Source organism: Rousettus aegyptiacus, unplaced genomic scaffold (assembly GCF_014176215.1).
Source record: "Rousettus aegyptiacus isolate mRouAeg1 unplaced genomic scaffold, mRouAeg1.p scaffold_m13_p_8, whole genome shotgun sequence".
NCBI classification, from domain to species: domain Eukaryota; kingdom Metazoa; phylum Chordata; class Mammalia; order Chiroptera; family Pteropodidae; genus Rousettus; species Rousettus aegyptiacus.
In genome coordinates this window covers 100,274,381-100,295,357 of record NW_023416311.1, presented here as the reverse complement: position 1 = coordinate 100,295,357, position 20,977 = coordinate 100,274,381, and the positions used below count along the sequence as shown (strand labels likewise).

Below are 20,977 nucleotides of genomic sequence, written 5' to 3'. Positions count from 1 at the left end.
CACACACACACACAGCTTAGAATTAGAGAGACCTGAGCCAATCATCTAGTTTTTTGAATCACTAAGGGTTTGACTTTAGGTAAGTCACTGAATATCTCTTAACACAGTTTATTTATAAAATGGACTATAATGCCTACTCTTAAATTTGCAGCAAGGGCTAAATAAGACAATGCACCTAAAACACTTAATATAAGAGCTTCTAAAATCATTCCTGTTTTTGATGAGCTCCTAAATTGAAATGAAGTAATGAGATAGATTGATAAAATTGGTCCTCTATTTTTGAAACTAAAAATAGTTTTCATGTCCAAAAATAGATGCTATTTAATTGTGACTAATAAAAATCACAGCATCCACTTTTTTCACTGGGCTGAAGTTCAAGGCAGAATATAATTTCAGAGTTATCCAAACCCCTTGCTGGAGCTCCTGTTTTATCCATTCCTCAACAGCTATAACAAGACATTTCCTTCAGGTCTAACATTTCCATTCCTAGTAATTACACGTCTAGTGGTTTAAATCAAATGAAGAATGACTGCTCTCAATATACATAAGTGCGCCCATCAGATTGTAACCCAAAAAGGAAATAATTAACTGGAACAGAGAGAAAAAAAAGTCACTTGACCATTATGTGTTCTTCTCACTTAGACCTCCATCACTGACTTCAGATGTGCAGAACCAGACAAAGTCAAGGTAGGAACTGCTCATGCTTGTCACTCTTCTGTGAATGTTAAACCCTGACATGGTGCCCCTTACTTGCCATTATTCCATGTAGAAAATGGAGCTAACCCAAGATTTTTCCTTAAAGCTTAATTTCATTAGCATCATTCTTAGTACATAGTCAGTTTTTAAGAAAAGTTTTTTGGTTGTTTATTTTGTTATTTTATCAAGATTCATTTAACTTTTCCAAGATGTTTACTTGTAAATCTTTTCCCTCCCTCTTATTCCTTGCAAATATTCTTTCGGCTCCTCTGTAAAAACAAACAAAAAAAAAACAGAATCCAAACAGAATTCTCCTGTTTAATGCATATATCAAGAATTATTACAAAACTGATTCTTGCAGAAATGGCATACATGAGCTATTACCATGCAAACTGAATCCTACAACATTTGGAAGAAATAGTAGAGTACTACAGAATCAAAGAAGTCTTTACCTTGACATTCGACGTATGTCTCTTTTCATGTAGCATGGAAGACAGTGTTTACCATTCCTTGTCTCAAGCAAATTTAGGTTATAAGGCAGATAATGCTGGTGTTTCTATCTCACAAGTGAAGACACTCCATGGAAATAAATGTCTGACAATACAGCGACGTCTTTTATTTTATATTGTAGCAGGAGTGTTAGTAATAATCTATCACTAAAATATGACATGAAGAAAGTGTTGAGGGATCAGTTCCATTTACATTTATTCCACAAAAGAGATTTCTATCTATATGAAATCATTTGTATATTCTCAGGTTCACAAAAGAATACCATGCTTTGTGAATTTCACTAAGAATACTGCAAAAATAATGTTAAGGGACTTTATAGCAACAACTAAATTTAGTCAAATCAAACATATAATTCCCAGAACACTTTGAAGAAAACACTTGTGTCATTTATTGGGTTTTAAATACACCTGATAGAAATTCATCTGGGTGTTTCTCATGGGAATCCTCCTTTCTAAGCGCCCTTGAATAGGAATTCTCTGGCAGAGTTAAGTGTCTAATGTTATTAAGAATCTTAATTTTGTACTGCCTCCTTGTACATACATAAAGCATAGAATTTTTTAAAGTGACACTTTCTCATCAGTTTAAAATATATGAGAAATGTTTTTTAAAGGTAAAAACTACTGTTGTTCATTGAAAATCCTGACCCTAAATTTAATAATGTCAGTTGTTTGTCCACTTCCTTTTGATTTGATTTCATAAAGTTTTGTAATCTACCTCCAAAAATACAGTCAAATTCTGCTGAATGTTTGAATATAAAGACAATTAAAATGTATTCATGTATCTTTTGGACAGTAGTGTGAGAGGTACAGCAGTCATTCTGTGGACACAATCTATAGCTTTATATAGCTGCAAGAGACACTTTGAAGGAAAACATTACATTTTAATAATGTAGTTGATAGAAACTTGAACATGTACATTTCTAATTTGGAGTAATTTACAATAATATAGCAATTTAGAGTAAGGAAGGTATGCTAGAAAAGGTATTTAATAATATGAGAATTATTAAAAATATCCAACTGAGTATATTTCTTAAAGAAAATCATTTTAACTACAGTTTTAAGGATGCTGTTAAACTCCCAGTTTAAGTGTGTCAGAATATTTTCATTTATTTAAAATACAAATTTATGAAACAAAATGGATATGAAGATTGAGAACTTCAAAATAAAAATGAGGAAAATCATATGCAAATGAATTATTAGGAGATGATCTTAGTTTTCAGTTCCTAAGTCAAGATTTCTTTTCTTTTTTTTTTTGTATTCTTTTAATAAATTACTAGTGTTGCTAATAACTCCATGTGCTTCCTGGCGGATTATTCTTATGCAAACACACAAATGCAGGTGAAGCTCCCTAGGAGCGATAAACCAGTGCCTGGCACCTTGGCAGATGGTGCTTAAGTTACTGGCAGGTGATGAAAGTGGGGAAAGACACTTGTCATCTCAAATCCCAGAGACCAACACTTTCAGCTCAGAAACGAAAATATCCCACTTAGAAATCCCTCAGGTGGAAGAAGCTGCAACAGCAAATCATTCCAAGCCACGCCTTTGTGCTGTATCCCAGTCAAAGGAAAATAAAGAGGTTCCCTTTGTTTAATAAGCAACTGAAAGTTCTCCTTTCATCCCACAGCTCCTGGCATTCACTGTAACGGTGGCCATTTAATCAAGTTTCCTTTTAAACTTGTGAAAGTTAGCTGAATATCTCAAGAGGGCTGATTCCCTTCACTTTGAAGTTTATTTTGACCCCAAATGCATTAACCTGGGCTGCCTACATTTCTTCCTGTGCTGTCACATAAGATATACTCCACATAAAATAAAGAACATCGACCTTGAAAGAGAAAAAAAGAGAGAGAGAGAGAGGGAGAAACCACACACATATACACATACACAGTTAGCAACCCGGACCAGAATGTAGGCTCCATCAAAGTGATTTCTTATTCCATTTTACTGAAGCAATGCCATGGTTTATCACTTCTGAGTTCATGTCTTACAGCTGAAGCAACCCGCTTGAATTGTAAGTTGCTTAGCTAAGGTATACATGTGCCATTCACGCTATCCCTGTGATTTAAAGTGAGAGAAGCATTCTGTGGGTAAAATACAACTGAAACGGGGAGAGGAAGTGGGCCCTAGAAACATTGAATCATGTGTAATTAACAGTTCTAATTCTCGCTGATCGTTTCCTTTGAATGGGTGGTATGCGGATGCCCTAAAGAGGGATGGGCAAGATGCCTTGTGATGGAGGCACTGACCTTATGGCATCTCACATCCTTCATTCTAGTCAACATCAGAAATAGAAACAGGGACAACGGTTCTGATCATCGTAGCTAGATTTGACAAACTGTCACCTATCTGCACTATCACCGTGCCGCATAATCTCACAAAACTTCTATAAATGTCTTCTGCCTATTAACATTTTAAAGGGCTTTGTGGCCACCATACTCTCAGTTTGAAGCTAGGGATGTTTCATTACCTTCAATTAAAACTCTCTCAGAAGCAAGATTGGCAACCATTTATTTATATATTTTCCTTAGAGGCGACATGGGAGGCATGGATTTTGTAAAGTAGGCAGGGTGCTGTTCTGTGCAGCATCAAGAGGCAATGCTGGTTTGGAATAATTCTCCAAATGTGAAGCTATCTCCATTAAAACATAAACCATAATTGTGGAAAGCAATTTGCTCAGTAGCACAGAACTAACAGGGTTTCTTATTGTGATTCCATAACAAGGGAACATGGAGATGCAATGCTGAAAAGCTCCCCTAACTCTTTTAATTTTGTTCAAATGTAATTTTCTCCTGTGAAACCAATGTGAAAAGTTGGAATCATTCTATTACAGTGGGAAGCAAGATGTATATACATTTTGTGTAAATTAACATTTTCCAGCCTTCAATAAACGTAAACACTCTTGGGCGCATTCCAAATGCGAATTAATAAAAACTTGAACCTACGACACTGCTGGCGAACAGTAAAAGTGAATCCCCAGTGAGGTCAAAAGTTGATGCACTTAAACTTCTAATCAGTTTTGTCATACTTTATACACTGCTTCTCTTTCACAGACGATTATAGTTCAATAAAGATTTTATGCCAACACGAAAAGCTGATAAATATTAATAGTAAAATATATCAAAAATCAATAGCATTATTAATAGAATCCTTCTTATATAATACAGTCAATAATAGCATACAAATATATCAGATGCTGAGATGCTATATATTATATGCTACTAAAGTCAAAATCAATAGTACCAATCAAGGATTCCATTATTTTAGTATTTATACTTATCATAAGTAGATATTTCACCTGTACCACTCCATTTCTTCTAATAGACACAACATAAATTAAGTAAATGTTAGAAACCATAAATGATTCTAATGAATATATAAATAAAAATATATCTATCTGTTTAAAATATGTTGCTAGCTCATTTTTTTTCCCCTATGGTGTTATCCACTTGTGAACGACAAGAAACAGGAATATCTTTTTTGTTTTTGTTTTTGATGGTGCCACAGTCCACCAAGGGGGTAACAATGGCTCCAGAGCACACACGCATCCTCTGCAACTCCATCCACAGCTTGCGGGCTCAGTCGCACCAGTTCCTGTGCGCATTGCTCAGGCTTGCTCCCTTCACAGCTGGCGAGTTGACACTTCCCATCCCGTCACCTCTTGGCAACAGATGCCTCTCACTTAGGCACAGATGCTAAGTACCCACCCATCTCTAACATTAGCCTTGTGTTCCGGACTAATTGGGCCAGCAGAGTCATAATTAAGAATTGAATAATTAGATAACAGATATGATTACTTTCATAATTAATCCTCATATTGAGTCATCATGATCTGTCCTGGGTGATGACCACTGATCTATACTTAATCCAAATTAAGATAATTTGTTTTAAATGCGAAGCATTACTAAAAATGTCTCTCAACTTTCCCCCAGAATAAATGCATTTAAAAAAAAAATATGACACTATGTATAGATATATAATTTTCATTTTCAAGTAGATTTTATAGTGATCTGTTAAATAATATAATGAAGACTCATTTTAATTCATGCCTTTTTTTTTTTTTAAGAGAATCCCACTGTTGCTTCCTCATTGCCCTGTGCTGTGTTGCCACATTTAAAAAGAAGTTTTTTCACTTCCCTTTCTTACAAAATATACAGTATAATAAAAACACATACATAACAACAAACAGAATGAACCCTCCCCTCCCTTGTCTGCACAGAGCTACACATGTTGGAATTTCTTACTATTTGGCTGTGAATTCCTTCTCTTACCTCTCACCACATTCTGTCTACACCTGTGATTCCCAAAATGCCACAGAATGACTCTGAAGCTAAAAGACACCTAAAATCATTAGTCCAAAGCAGACCTAATGCAGCTCTCCTCTCTGCAGATCTCTCACAAAAGCTGGTCCATCTTGATCCATATTTTTCTCAGTGAAAGAACCTACCGGCTTTGACAATCAATCTTTATACTCATAACCATCACACTCCACCTAGCATCAAATAATGTTGACTTTTATCTTTAAAGATTTCTCAAATCCACCTATGTCTCCCCATCACCATATTATGGGAGAATCCTGATATGTTTCTTAAGCAACAGAATAGTTTTCCTCCCCCATTTCTACCTCCTTCTCTAAAATTGTCACAGCTTCCTGTCACATGGCTATGCACCTCCATCTTACTTTTGACCACCTGGTTCTGTAGATCCTGTGAGCATTCCACTTGCTTGTGTGTGAACTCTTCCATTAGCCTGGCACAGTCTTTCTCCCCTCCCCACCTAGGTAACTACGCATCCCAAGATCTCTGTTCAAACATCAATTCTTTCAAGGCTGCTTTTGCTTCTCTAAAACAAGCAAGGCCCTTCCTTCTACCATCATTCATACATATTTCCTTCAAAGCATTTTCCACACTTGTATCTAGATGCCTTTTTTGGGGGTGGGGGGAATTTAGCTTATAATTACACTGAATCTGGCCTAGTTTCTGATAAACAAAAGATATTTCAAATCAATGAATCAAAAAGGGCCAATCTGTATAATTAGCAACAAAGGATGAGAGAGGTTCGGAAGTCATTACTCAAAGTTTATTTATAACCCAGCCATACATATAAATAGTCCTTAAAGAACAAAGTATTTCATATATGTGCTCATATATTATACAATTAATAGTCAAGTAAGATCAATGTATGATAGACACAGTACAGGGCACCAAAGTCATAAACCAAATTAAGACATAGTCCGGCTTGCACAGTTTATAACATAGCAGGTAGCATAAATCTATAAAGAGGAAATTTGAAAACAATGTAATAAAATAGATAATCAAATAGGCTAAAGAATGAGGGTCAGGGAGAGCTTCATGCTAAAAGCGATGTCCCTGTTGAGTTTCAAAGAGAATAGAAATTAGCCAGAAAAGGTGAGAAGGAGTGAAAAAACAGGAGAAGTGCAAGCACGTTTCAAGCACAATGAACAACATGGGTTGATGGCACAGAGGGACCAAAAAACCGTGAGGGATGGGTGTAAGTGTGTGAGAGCATGCGTGTGCGCGTACATCCTATTCACGTGGCTGGAAATTATTCCCAGTGACTAAGGAGTAATGTAATAGGAAAGTGATGGGGAGAGATAAGGGGGATTAAAGAAGTCGGGGTGTGTCCCCATATCCCATGTTAGAAAGACTGGAGCTCATTTTTGAGATAACAGTCATTGGTGGCTTTAGGCGGGAAAATGGCAAGATCAAATGTGTATTTTACACCTGTCACAGCTGAGAAGACTAGGCATGGAAGAGAACAGACCGGATGCCAGATTATTTAAAAGGGGGCTGAATCCTGACAAAAACGAGAGTCCTTGTATTTAAGAGAAACAGCAAATATGCAGATGGAGTCACACAGTTAAGGAATTAGGAGGGAAAATGAGAACCGAGGCACAGAAAGGAAGAATAGAGGGAAAATCATAAGTTTCGGAAGACACTCAAGTTTCAAACTTATATGTTGGTAGGTTTAACATATATATTTTAGCTCATCTGACTCATAGAGTCCTACAGATAAATATTTTCATTGTTGTTGTTTTTGAATAATAAATATTCTTACCAATTTGTATGCACATAAAATCTAATGTAAATCAAAGGTATTATAGATTCTCAAATTTGGGTTTACTGTTTCTAGGAGAAAACACATTCAGAATTCTAACCAAAAGCATGAAGAAATATAATGAGGTAACTTGTCTGAACCTAGATTCCAATGGGGTGTTTTTTGAAGCTCTAAATGTTAATGATAGAAAACTCTCATTTCCTTTATGCTTTCAACAACATATATACATTCCTTCTTTTTGCTGGTCACTTTCCTAGGTGTTGAGCATAACAGATATGGATTCATGAGATACCTTTGGGGTAGGATTCCACATTGTGCTGAATGTCAACCCGTTTCTTGAAAATGCACAACTTAGAATATGAAGCTAATCACTCTGTTATCATTAGAAATTAGAGTGTTTTTTGCTTCTTTATTTATTTTTTTATTTTTATTTTTTGATATATATATAAATTTAAGGTGCCAAATTTGTTAGGTTCATTCTTGTGGCGATCTATGCTTGTAAGATGGTTCATGTAGTTGTTTTCCATAAGCAAAGCCCCAGGAAGACTGATGAATGGAGCAGAGGGCTCCAATTTTACTGTAGAAGTTAAGAGTAAGAACTTAGTTTGATTCAGTTCAACTTTTTTTTTTACTGTAGAAGTTAAGAGTAAGAACTTAGTTTGCAGAAGTTAAGAGTAAGAACTTAGTTTGATTCAGTTCAACTTAGTGAATGAGTGGATAGCCTACACGAGGTGTCATTTAAGAATGACTAATACACATTGAATTTATGTAGAATGATTTTCTTCTAATTTTTCTATTAAGAATATCTTGGTGGAAGCGAAGAAGAGAATTTTTGATTTTTTATGGAAATAAGTCCACATTCTTACAACGGATACTTACACAGGTAGAATCTAGAAATTAAAACAAGGGTTCCATATTCAAAGCCCAAATGGAGCCTGGACTGATGTCTCTGACAGCTCTTTGGAGAGCCCTGTCCTCTGTGCTGGGAGAGCTATTTAAATGTACTTTGTTTGGAAAAAGAAAGTGGCCCTGAGCGATGATAGGTCGGGGTGAATGGAGAGGAAACATTCAGGTACCAGGCTTGAAGCTTGAAAGTTGACACATTGCCTCCCACTTGATTTATGTCTTCGTTATCCTACTCCCTACTGTTATTTCTCTATGATAAAAAGTTGCCACTTGGTCTGCATATGCTGCGTGCTTCAATACAATGGCCAGGTTCAAGCTGTAAGTAAAAAGCAATAAAGGGAAAGACAGTCCTCTTTCCCCGTGGCTGCATTTGTGTGAGCAATGCAGACCAGGACAAGGGACAGTGCTGCCCAGAGCAGCTGCCATCTCCCAAGAGATGTCAGATGCAGGCGTCTCACCCAGAAGATGGTAGGTCAGAGGGTCTGATTTCGAAGAGAGGGAAAGCGCACCTGGGAGCTTTCATAAACATCCAGGGGGCACTTTGAGTGGCTCAGGTGCAGCAGTCAAGGCAGTGGGTCTTGAGCCTTCATAAAGGTGGTTCTTGATGACAGTAAGACTCGATTTTATTATCCCAGGCTTAGACATTTGAGCTGTCTGAAGACCTCAGTAAAGGTTACTTTTTCATCCTCCAGGTAAACAGTAGCATCTCTAGCTTGAAATTATTAGAGACCCTGAAGGGCAAGGTTACAGTTGGGATCAGGGACAAAGATCCTGATAACTCTGACATCTAGAGAGGTTCAGAGAATACACGGGGAATGTCAGGAAAATATGAAGACCTGGGCCATCGGTTAGTACAGTAATAACATGCCCAGAAGCAATGTGCTTGCTGGAAGCCAGGCACTTTGCTGAGCACATTTATTATGGCACCTCATTACATAACAACCTCTGAGGTCATCAATATCCCCCATACTACCTAGAGAAGGAAACCAGGTGCTTAAAAAGTGAGAAAAATTGCCTAAAGTTATACAAGTAGTAAGTGGTAGAGTCACACTGAAAATTCAATTTGTAGAACTGCAAAACCCATTCTTTCAACTGTTAAATCATTTCCCCTTTCGATGGACTCTGCAGTCCCGGATGTACTTCCTGGTGTGTTCACCGAGGATGGGAAGGCAAAGGAAAAACAGTGTTTTTCCTCTGAGAAGTTGCAATTCACCAGACACTGTGATGGGTGCTTTCTCACACTTTATCTTATCTAATTCTCAAAATAACAATGAATACAAAAATGTATATTTTATACCTTTTAGACACAAAGAAGCAAAGGGCCCTCCGACTCTTAACTCCGTTGCCACCAAATTTCTTTCTTTGAAGAAGATTTCTTTTCTTCCAGAATTCTCTTCAAATTAGGATGTGTTTTGCCATTTTTCACCCTTTACTTTCTTGTTGCTGAATTCAGCACAACACAAGGGAAAAGCCTGGGGATAAAATGCTCGCTCTTTTTTCTGAATGGTCTCTCTCTCTCTCTCTCTCTCACACACACACACACACACACACACACACAAACACACATCCCCCTAATCACCTTTTTTGTTTAACCTATTAGTAATAATGCAAAGTAGTATATATTTATGTTTATCAAAGGATTTAACTCTAGATGCCTAGATGGATTTAAATAAGAACACAAATAAGAACATGCTACATCTCACTTTTCTGCATATTATATTACAGAATTCCTTTGGAAATTGTGGCTGTGTGCATATGTGTGCATATGTGTGTATCTATGAATAAATAAAAGTATATATATGTACACACACACATATCTACATATATACACCTATCTAGCTAGCTAACTAGTTACACTTCCAGGATTTTCTATACTGCTATCTGGAATGCTTCGTTTCAGTAATCATCTTCTATGCAAGCCACATAAATAGTCACTGCTTAAACTGAATTGACCTCAAGTACACAGCCTTTGAAATCACCTTACTTGTTCCCATAAAAATGGATATTAGCAAAGGGAATAAGGGAACCTATTTGAATATTCAAATTGGTCCCAGAACAATTCCTGAAGCATCCTCAGCCTAGCTGAGGCCTTTCCATACTCTTCCTTGTTGCTTCTGTTTGCTCTTCCTCAATGTCGAGTACCTGTGAGTCTGAGACACGCTGTGGTTCCTTGTTGGGTCTTCTCTCCCTTTGATTATCTCATATAATAGACCTTTCCTCTTTTCACCAACATTCAGAGCCAGTTCCCATTTTTCAATCCCTAGTCTATCAGATAAAAATAGATCATGATATTGATTAGTAAGAAACTGCTAGTTGCCTTTCTAACACAAGGGCCTTCAATAGTCCAATTTAAAGGGTAAAAATAATACTGGGAAAGGTAGATTTTGTCACAGAGTTCTGGAGAGTTGCTTAGGAAAGGAAGTAGTTTCGGCAGCATTGCCTCTATTCAATGTAGGGAGCTCTTCTGTTTGATTCTAAATTGGCTTTTATTACTCTTTATGAAGAGCATGTACTGGTAAAGTGTACTTATTGTAGAATCCTCATCTAAAATTATGATGTTATTATCACTTTTTCCTAAAATACATCTGTACAATAAAAAGTTTGTGGCAATTCCTTCATTTTTGCTTTGATCTCTCCCCAGGTGATCTCCTCACACAGAAAATCATTACCTTTAAACTTTGTAAATCATTAAAATGAGTATGGACTTTCTGATTTATAAATTTGTGTGCTTCTTACAAAACATTCTTACATGCTTCTTCATTTCTTATCTATAAGTGTGTAATCAGTTTAAAGTTTATAAACAATTTTGCAGGGTGCTCTCAACTTGGAAATTGGTGGGAAAAATTTATTATGATTAAAACAAACAAATGAAATAGTATTATTTTCTTCACAATAAAAATGAGTCTCAATTTTATTTAAAAAACAGATAATTTATTTATAATTACAATAAAGTTTTTAGCTAACCATGCATAATAGATAATTCTTTAAATTATTGAAAAATCATACTATGTATGTCTGTGTATATATATCTCCTCTATCTCAATCATCTATCTATCTATCTATCTATCTATCTATCTATCTATCTATCTATCTATCATCTATCATCTACCTATCATCTCCATGTAATCACCACCCACATCAAGGTGACAATTTCCAGCACCTCAGAAGTCTCCCTGTTGTACCTTTTCTCAGTCATACGCCCCAAAAAGAAAACACTCATAATCTTGGCTGAGAGAATAATGTTATAACATTTTTATCCTTTTCTTTGTACTTTCATTTGTACTTTGTAATTACTAATAAGGTCGAAACTATGCTTCAAAAACATTTTGCACACCAAATGAACATCTCTTGTGAACATGATATATTATGATAGTTTTGTTATCTGATAATTTACCTAATGGAAAAATGCTAGAAACAGGCATTTCTGACATTCAATATATACAATATATTTTATTTTTATGTGGGAATCATAACACACCAAAAGAGCATTATGCTTAACAAACTGTTTCTGCTGTTTGAATCCCATCTAGCAGCCTAAATGCTGTTTGTTTCATTAGCGTGCTGCTAATTCTAAAATTTCTTCCTAGAATGTAAAACCTACAAAATGTTGCAATAAGTGTAACACTATAGCCAGGTCCTTTACTGACCCTCAAGATTTTGAGAAGTCTACTGACCTGGACAAAGTTTACTTTTTTGTAAAGCATGCAGATAGAAAAAATGGGGCCTAATTTCTGTTTCTGGTGTGGATCAAAGGAAAGCACATGAGTGGTCTTTCAATCGCCTCAAGCTGCAATACGTCTACAAAGTGACACTGGAGAGACGGATGAACCTGGACACTGGCGATACAGGAAGTGAGAAAGTGTTAAGGAGGCAGAGTTTGGGAACAGTTAATAAGCAAACTGGTTTTCATATGGAAGAAGATGTTTATCCTGCTTTGTGATTTGTTAATTAATTTATAATTTCACTTTTTCATGATCACCTGAATGCAGCCAAAGAATATTTGATTTATATGGTTCCAAGGGGGTATAATACATATGAGTAAACACATGGTTCTGCTTAAAATGGGAAAAGTTTCTCCAGTCAACTTCTTCTAAAGATGGAATAAACTGCTTTGGGAAGCAAAACATTTTAACTTTCCTGCTTCTATGTAAGCCAGAATCATCAAACTTCTTGGGTGGAATGCCTCTATAAACAAAAAGATAATAAACATACAAAAGATGATAAAGAGGCTCTATGTCACTAGGTGTGTGACTACTTAGTCTCAAGGTGTGGATAATCTGAGAGCCTAGAAAAACTGGACTCAGAAAGATCTAGAAAGGAGCAGTGTGTGAGAGGACTGGTAGCTTCATAAAGTACACAACCATCATTACACAACCGGCTTTACTTTTTAGAAAAGAACAGTATGACACTTTCATTATTTCATCTCAAAAATTTTGTATCAACTGTGTTCACTCGCTGCAGCTTTTGCTCTGTGTTGGACTCCTCTCTCCACGCCTGCAGAGCAGAGCATAATTGGGTCTGTTCTTTTTTCTAAAATATCTTTGAAATAAAATGGCATAGCATCCAGTGGAGAAAAAAAAAATCCCGATGTCTAATTGTACTTCTGAGTAGCTACAGAATTGTGGGATATTAAACCTGCTTACTATTTTTTTTTTTCCTGACAAGAGATATCTCTCTATTATCTTAATATTATGTTCCTCCTAAGACACACCAGTCATAGTGTTTATCTTGGCATTATGTTTCTCTCTGCTTTTCAGATGTTTGCCTTCAGGGGCACTGATAAAAACTCATCATTTTTTGTGAATCTGCATTAAAAATTGTTTTTTTCCCCCCGACAAGATCTTTAAAATGTCATTTGTGCTTTGTGAAGGTTTTTAGAAAAATCTAGAGACCTAGACCTAGATGACCCAAACTGTGTTTCTGCAAGGGCTGCAATTTCCTTTTGAGGATTATGGTCCCAGGGAAGATTGCTTCTAAATATCTGTGAGAGAAATACTTTCCAGAGTTAATTCTGTTGTTTACTCTGTATTGATTTTTAGAGCACTTCACCTCACCCCATATAAAGGACAAGTAATAAAATACAGTTTAATTATAATAATATTAAATAAATCAGTGTAATCATTCCTTAAATGCAAGAGATCAAAGAGTATTTATTCAAGATGTGCTTTTCGATTGTGGATTCTCAAAAATAGCCAACTTTTATTGTTTGTTTGGTTTATAAGGTATTTTCCGCTAAAGATCAAAAAGTCTAAGAATAAGAATTAGTGTAGTCTCTTGCACTAAATATCATCCATTTATAAAATAAGAAGCTATAAGGGTGGTACTTCTAAAGATAATAGATTTTTGAGCTAAAATATGCATGTTCATTGATCACAAATGGATCTGAAATGTCACCCGATTATTACATAGAAAGAAGCTGATTGAAAACAAGTGACCTTTGCCAAAATCTGTGAACAATTTTAATTGTTCATTAAAAGACAGGATATCTACAAAGTCCAATAGGTAGATATGATATACAAAATACATTAAATACACTTTAGTGATTACAGGCATGGCAAATTTTTAAAATTAATCTAATTATTACTATATTTTTTGTGTGTTTTTTGACATTTTATGAAGGTGACATGAAGAAGCAAAATTCTACTCAGAATGGTAGAAATTTAACTGCTTAAGTAGAAGAGAAAAGCTTATGAATAAAAGGTTGTTCTTGAAGTTGGAGAATTTTATTACCTGCTCTTTTTTACAAAGGTGTACATTAGTGTACATTAGTGCCTGTTACTGGGAATACAGCAGTGAATGGAACAGTTTTACAGCCTGCCATCAAAGAGCCTGGAATTTAGCGTTTTTAAATGATGTAATGAGTTGCGTGATTGGAGTGGAAGGAGCATAAAGTAAGTTTTAAAAACTGATAGGATCATTTCAACTAGACAGGTAGGGGCCTAAAACTATTGAGATGCAGTTACACCTTGAGATTTGGAGGTCAAGAGATCTTGCCATGCAAAAAGTCAGCTTAATAGGCCAGACAGAAACCATGAATTTCAGGGATAAGGAACCAAAAGATGGCTGGTAAATAGACCGCTAGCGGTTGTGCAAGGCTTAAAAGGAGGCAGCATCAGAGCATCCATAGATGGATGCCGCATAGAGGCTTGTATTATCTTCTAAAGGAGAGGAGACACTAAAAGGGAAGCTTTACATATAGAACAGCGTAACCACATTGGTGTTTAGAGAGCCCAGTCTTCAGATAGCAGGGGTCATTATTTTGTGGAGAGGAGTATAATAAGGGGACTGTAAGCAAGTGATAGTTGAAGGTGATATGAACTGTAAGTAGGCAAGGATGAAAATTCATGTGACACAGAGTAAGAAGGCAGAATTGAAAGGTCCAGATGTTTGACTGGATGTGTAGGGTGTAAGAAAGAAGGCAAAAATAATAGCTGGATTTCTAACTTGACCCACTGGTTAGGCTGCAATCGCATTTACTAAGATAGTAGAGGGAGAATGCATAAAGTTATGGGAGTCAAGATTGAAAGTTTCTTTGATCCTTATCACTCTTCCTCTATTCTTTCCTTCTTTCATTCTTTCTTTCCTGTAATACGTAGTTATATGATAGATGCTAATCTAGGCATTGTAGCTTTAGTAGTGAGAAAATCAAGTTTTTATTTTCACAGATCTTATGGCTCCATCGGATAACTCATTATCAGGCAATGAGTATTAAATGTTAGGCGTGTCCTATTTCTGAAATGAAAGGGTCACAATGTTATTCTCCTAAGAATGTGAGTGACATTAAATTTGAATAGTTCACTTTGAGTTTGATTATTCAGCAAGAATAGAGGCAAGAATGTGGGATTTCCTTTTAGATTGCAGTCAAGAAATAGGAGAACGTGAACACTTTCCCAAGTCAATACTAGCAGATGTGGCCACCCACTGTCTGCCATTTTTCTAAAATTCTAAAACAAAAATAAATTTGTTCACTTAACCATGCAATAGATTCCCTGAAAGTCAAATATACACACATACTTGTCCAAATTCAAGTGCATTTAACCTCTCATGTGGTTCCAAGTCCCACATCTGAACTTTCATATATCCTCAATCTGGTACAATGTGATCTTTTTAGATGCTTCAGAATGTGTTGGAACACAATAAGTGGTCATGTTTTATAACTATGCATGTTTTATAACTAACTTCCAGTTCCCATCTCAGTAGATCCTTGGATATGACAGCTAATCATATTAGATTTTCCAGGTCCACCCTAATTTACTCTCTCCTGTTTGTCACAGATTGAATCAAATTTTGGGTTGGATAATATTATCACAGTATCACATAATAAGCTATAGTAAATCTCTGTAAAAATGGGGAGTTTATGTAGTCAGTAGAGCAAAAGGACTCCTGTACATTTAAATCTGTTTTTAGTCCACTTGGCAATATTCATTCCAACTGTTAATTTCTTTATATTTTCTAATATTGTAGATGTGTTTTGCCACAAACACATATCCTTATCTTCCTTTTAACCTCATTTCAATATAAGTGACATTGAATTTTTAGCTATTTTTTATTTGATTTTATCCTAAGTATGACAACTCTCCTTGGAAAGATATACATATTACGAATACTAAATTTCAGTACTGATTATCCATATCATAAAGTGCTTTTTCTGTCAATAGTAATCAGATTTTCTGGATGCAAAGACTTGAGTACTAACCTCTTTCAGAAAGTTTATGCTTATTTTAAACACTAGTGGCTATGGAATTTATGAAATCACTTATTTTGAGTAAATCAAGTTAATCTGTTCTGAGGGTAATATAATTAAGATGTACTATCTTAACTTTAGCATCTTAAATTACTCATGAGTATCGCATCAAATATTGGAAAAGTTCACAAACACAAGATGATAAAGTAGAATGTAAAGATTATAAACCTTAACCACAGCATGACCTGAGCTTGAGCCGTAGATCACCGCACACTCCTTACCTGAACAATCAGGGTAAATAACCTCCATGTCATCATTTTTACTTGACAATTATATGATCATACATACAAAGACCCTAGCTATCTGGCATTTAGGAGGCATGTTAAACGCTGCCTCTCCCATACTGTCTTTCATTGAAAATACCATGTACTGAGAAACAGGTTATAAATTTTAAGGTAACTTTTATGAAGTTTTAACAGATTTTTTAAATTTTGAAACTGCCTACTCTGAGTGAGGTTATACTATAAGATGTTTTCTGACCTCACAGAAGGAATAAAATACCACAAAATGCGTGAAACACGGGTTTCAAGATAGAATCTAGAGTTAAGGAGGGATTTAGGAATAATGTAATAAGTGGAGAGGAAAAAAGGAAATCTGAGTGAGGAGCTGGGTGTTACCGAATATAAATTATTCCTAATTATCAATCATACCCATGATTTTCTCCATTCCCTTTCATCCTGTATAATGCAGATTAAGACAGCCACAATGATAGCTCCTTTTAAAAGCCTTGGATCTATCTTTTTGAATGAGAACTACGATTGTCTTCATTTTTAAATATAAACATTTCCTTATATACTGTACATATCTTTCCATGGTCAATCTATGAAGTGAGAAAGTAAGTGCATTCAATGAAAATTCAATGGGTAGGATATCACCGTCAATTTTGAACTTGGGGCAAAGAATAGTTCAAAATACAGAGATGTTTTCTGCAATGGACAAGTTTGTCACTAGCAAATGTGGCCCTATTTGGTTAATGTTGTCTCTTGCTATTTATTAAAGTTGCTTGAAAAAAGAAGACTTCAAAGACCCAATGACAGTAACTATGGTCAGCACACTCTTCTCTCAGCTACCTTTGAATAAGCTGAGAAACTGTCCCTCAGAGAAAACAGAAGTCTCAGTGCAACAGGGGTAGACAAATGTCTCCAGGCTTGGGCTAAAAACATACAGTCAACAAGCAAGTACATGTCAGCGCCTACGGGTATCCCCAAAATAGTTTATTCTTATGGGAGATGCAATAACATCAATATCAGTTTTAAAAGTTCTCCAGAGAATTTCAGAAGGAGAGCCAATTAATATAAACCATGTTCTAACATCTTAATAAAATGTTCCATCTCAGGATACCCATAGGAGGAAGGTGGAAACAAGATTTCATGAAATATGAGTGCTCATTCTACAAAGCACATCTAAAATACCATTATAAATCTTCACACAAAATAGTTACATAGTGCTCTAGCAATAACACATTAGTTATTGAACTTCGGTTTGTCTAAGTGTGTATCTTATGATGGTATATATTTATATTTTCAATGGTGTTTGTTTTATTATTTGAGAAGCATTTTGAAGTATAAGCACTACATGACAACAAGATAAGTGGGTGCTATTATTCACTTGTGCTAGCCAATCAATCAGTTATTTATAATTATAATGATAGAATTATTTTATAATTCCTGATTACATAGAAATTTATCATAATCTAGAATAAAACCACCAGGCTATATTTTTATGTGCAAAGTAAAGTAGAAAAAAAAAAAATTCAGATAATTCAATCTAACTTTGGAAAAAAGTTGCTTCCATTTTCTGTAGATATTTTTAACAAATTTATAAGGAAAATGGGTTTAGAACAATGTGGACTAGTTTACTTAAATTACCTAGATAATTTCCCTAAACTATATAAAATGCAAATAACCTCATTTCACTCTAGTTGCATCACAAAGTACAACTTCAACTATAAAAGCCACAGTTTCAATAAACACATTAACTTTATTTCTTATTGAAGAAATCTCCTTTCTAAAATAAGCATTTTAGAAAGACTTTTTAAAAAAATTAATCTAGCTCTTAAAATAAATGCATCTTTCTTGTATAAGAACTATAAATCATAGCAATGGCATATTAATTCTTTTCGGTCATTTTTCCTAACAACTACATCACATTAAGAAGTTAATTTAACTTTAATTCTTAAATGGACACTATTAAAATATTCAAGGATTTAGTTCTAAATCCTTAAACCCAGAAAGATCTCAGGAATATTGTTAAAGTAGAAAGCTCCACAAAATTTCAACTCTCATTTGCAAATTTTCTTTCCATCTAATTTAACTTTGAAGCTTTTAGACTCCGAGATTATACCATATGACATCAACAAAACACTTCAATCAAAATCTAGTTACCTTAGCACTGCACAGTTCTCTAAATTATTAAAAGGGTAAAATGAGAAATTAATTCTTTTTTCACATTTTCTTTTACTCTCTTTTGATGTAAGTCAGAATTCTATCATTTCAAAACAAATGCGTCTGAAATATCATTATCCAAACGGCAGTTTTCATTCTAGGACAGTTGCTTATAAACTAAGCCGTTTCCTGACACAAACAGTCACTTGCTGCAGTGCAGAATGTCAGTTTAGTCAGTAAGAACTTTCAATGCAGAAATCCAGTGCGATGCAGACACCCAGATCAAGCAGCACTTACCTTAATTGAAATATTCTCTGTGAACGAGGTGAGAAATCAGTCAAATAAACCGTGAATGGGGCGAGGAGATCGAAGAAGTTTTCAATCAACACCCTCTCAGTAGCTGCATGCTGTGCTTCTTTTTCCTGTTTATATTGAGCCCCTTTCTGTCTAAGAGGACAAAAAAAAAAAAAAAAAAGCTGAAATCCTCAGAGGTTCCAGTGAGTAAATGAAGACTAAACGATGTTTCTTAAGGGGAGACCCTCTGTGAGCCTGCTGCGACTGGTGGCTCCCTAACTGCTGTGATAGGCTCCTGTTAGGTCCCCCAGGCTGGGCGATAATCATTGACCTGATTAGCAGAGAACACTCCCTGTGCACAGGCAAAACATGCAGAGGGTTCCTAGGTCTCCTGGGAATTGGAAAAGGCACCAAGGCCACTCGGGAATGTTGTCTTTTCCAGCATAATAGATGAACTACAACTATGACTATAATTTGCAAGGAGATTAGCCACGGTGTTAAGCCATGGGAGGACTTAAACAAATGTGCTTTCTCCTGCTGTTTCGCAAGGTGCATTCCAGTTAGGTATCAGGTACAGTAAAGCAATTAATAGACTGATAGAGCTGATTTGCAAGACAAGCCTAAAGCTGAAAAATGTTTAAAGCCATGTGATAAAAGAGATAGCTGTGCTTGTCTTTGCCCCAAGCCTGGGACATACTTCAACCTTTGTCTAAGTGAAATGAATTTAAAGGTTTATCACAGCCCTCCAGAGCACAACTCTCTGATTTATAAAAAAAAAAAGGAAGTATTCATACCAAATTAGCATGTTTGGCAGTTTCTTACAGACAAAAGACTCAAACCAAGGCATAGAGAATACAGCATTGCTTGTGTAGTTTTGCAAATAGCTTTCTTAAAGTATCATCACACTTGTAGAAATGTTTATGTTAAACCATTATCCTGAGTAACATGAGGATTACAACATTACACTTAACTGAATCATCTCTTTATTATCTGTTGAAATACAAATTTTCTAAAACCAAACAAGCAAGGATATGAAAGAATCAAAATGTGAAACAACATTTTAAACATAGTCATGCGCTGTTGTTAACAACCTGCTGATACCCATCCTCTGACCACCTGGCCATCTTACATCAAAAGTTAACCACTTCCCCGAAGAGATCTCATTCTCGCAAAAAGATCGCATAACTAAATGCCAAAGTTCCAAATGGTTAATTTTGGACAGTTTTCACTTCTATGGGAGAAAATTATTTGAATAACATAAAAAAAAAAAGATGAAAAAAGTCATTTGGGTGTCTTGAAAATGAGGAAAATCTGATTGCCGGGGAGAAAGCTGACGAGTGTCCTCTCACAATGGTACTGTGTGATACATTCAGCATTTCTATGTTTCCAAGTGGGTCTCACTGAGGACGTATGACATTCTCTTGGGGTGTGTGTGTGTGTGTGTGTGTGTGTGTGTGTGTGTGTGCATGTGTGTGTGTGGGGGGGGAGACTGTATTTGCATTGTAATATTTAAATATTTACATATATTTTAGGAAAAAAACACATTTCAGTAAAGAGATGCACAAAACATAGTGGGGAATTTGTCATATATACTCCAAAGTAAATTTAAAAAAAAAGGTATTTCCTTAAAATATAAACTCTCCGATGGAACTTCTTTGACACAGTGAAACGTCAGTGTAACTGATTTGCTATGATAGGGCAGACGCTTGAACTTGAAACAGAGGTGCAGCCATGAAAAGACCCAGGTGGGCTGAACCTGCATCCCACGCACCCGAGGTCTCCTGCTCCCTCAGCTGGTGGAGGGTGAGAGCTGAACGGGAGAAAACCAGTCAACCCATCCCAGGAGAGGAAGAATAACTTCTGCTGCTGTTAAGTAGGAAACTCTTTATCCAATTACATTAGACTCACAGCATTCCAGCAGAAAAGAGGCTGCTTCAATTGAAATTGATGCACACAAATTGTAAATAAACAGTACAGGAAATGTAACTGTTAATTTCTTCTACAGTGACCTTACTAGCTGTTTACACAGCACCCGTAAGTGAAAATCCGATGGATTCCCATAGTTCTGATGTTCAGTGGTCATGCAGTTAAAGCCATCTGTCATTCCGAGGATCTTAAATGAGGACCTCTATTGAAAACTTTTTAAAACCTTAAGACAGTGCTTATTTTCTTCAAGCTCGTTCACTAGCAATTATCATCGGCAACTAAAACAAGTGCACTCTAAATTAAGCTAACTTTGTGCCATACTCAATAATTTCTACCTAGAAAGCCCTGACTAAATAAGTTTGCATTGATGATATTTCCAAATGACCAGTTTCACAGGATGTAGGGGTCTTTCTGCAGAGGGTATGTGTGACTGAAGTAGTTTTGTT

The 20,977-nt window shown here is 35.8% G+C and overlaps 1 protein-coding gene across 7 annotated transcripts in view; it reads right to left on the bottom strand.

Moving 5' to 3' along the window:
* Nucleotides 1–20,977, bottom strand: part of CDH12 (cadherin 12) — an 812,943-nt gene that overhangs the window by 295,912 nt on the left and 496,054 nt on the right. For 6 of the 7 annotated variants that reach the window (XM_016137287.2, XM_016137288.2, XM_016137285.2 and 3 more), the window contains one exon: nt 18,609–18,758. The gene's annotated coding sequence lies outside the window, so the exon portion shown is untranslated. The remainder of the gene's footprint in view (nt 1–18,608; nt 18,759–20,977) is intronic. The other variant, XM_016137289.2, reaches the window with a different exon arrangement.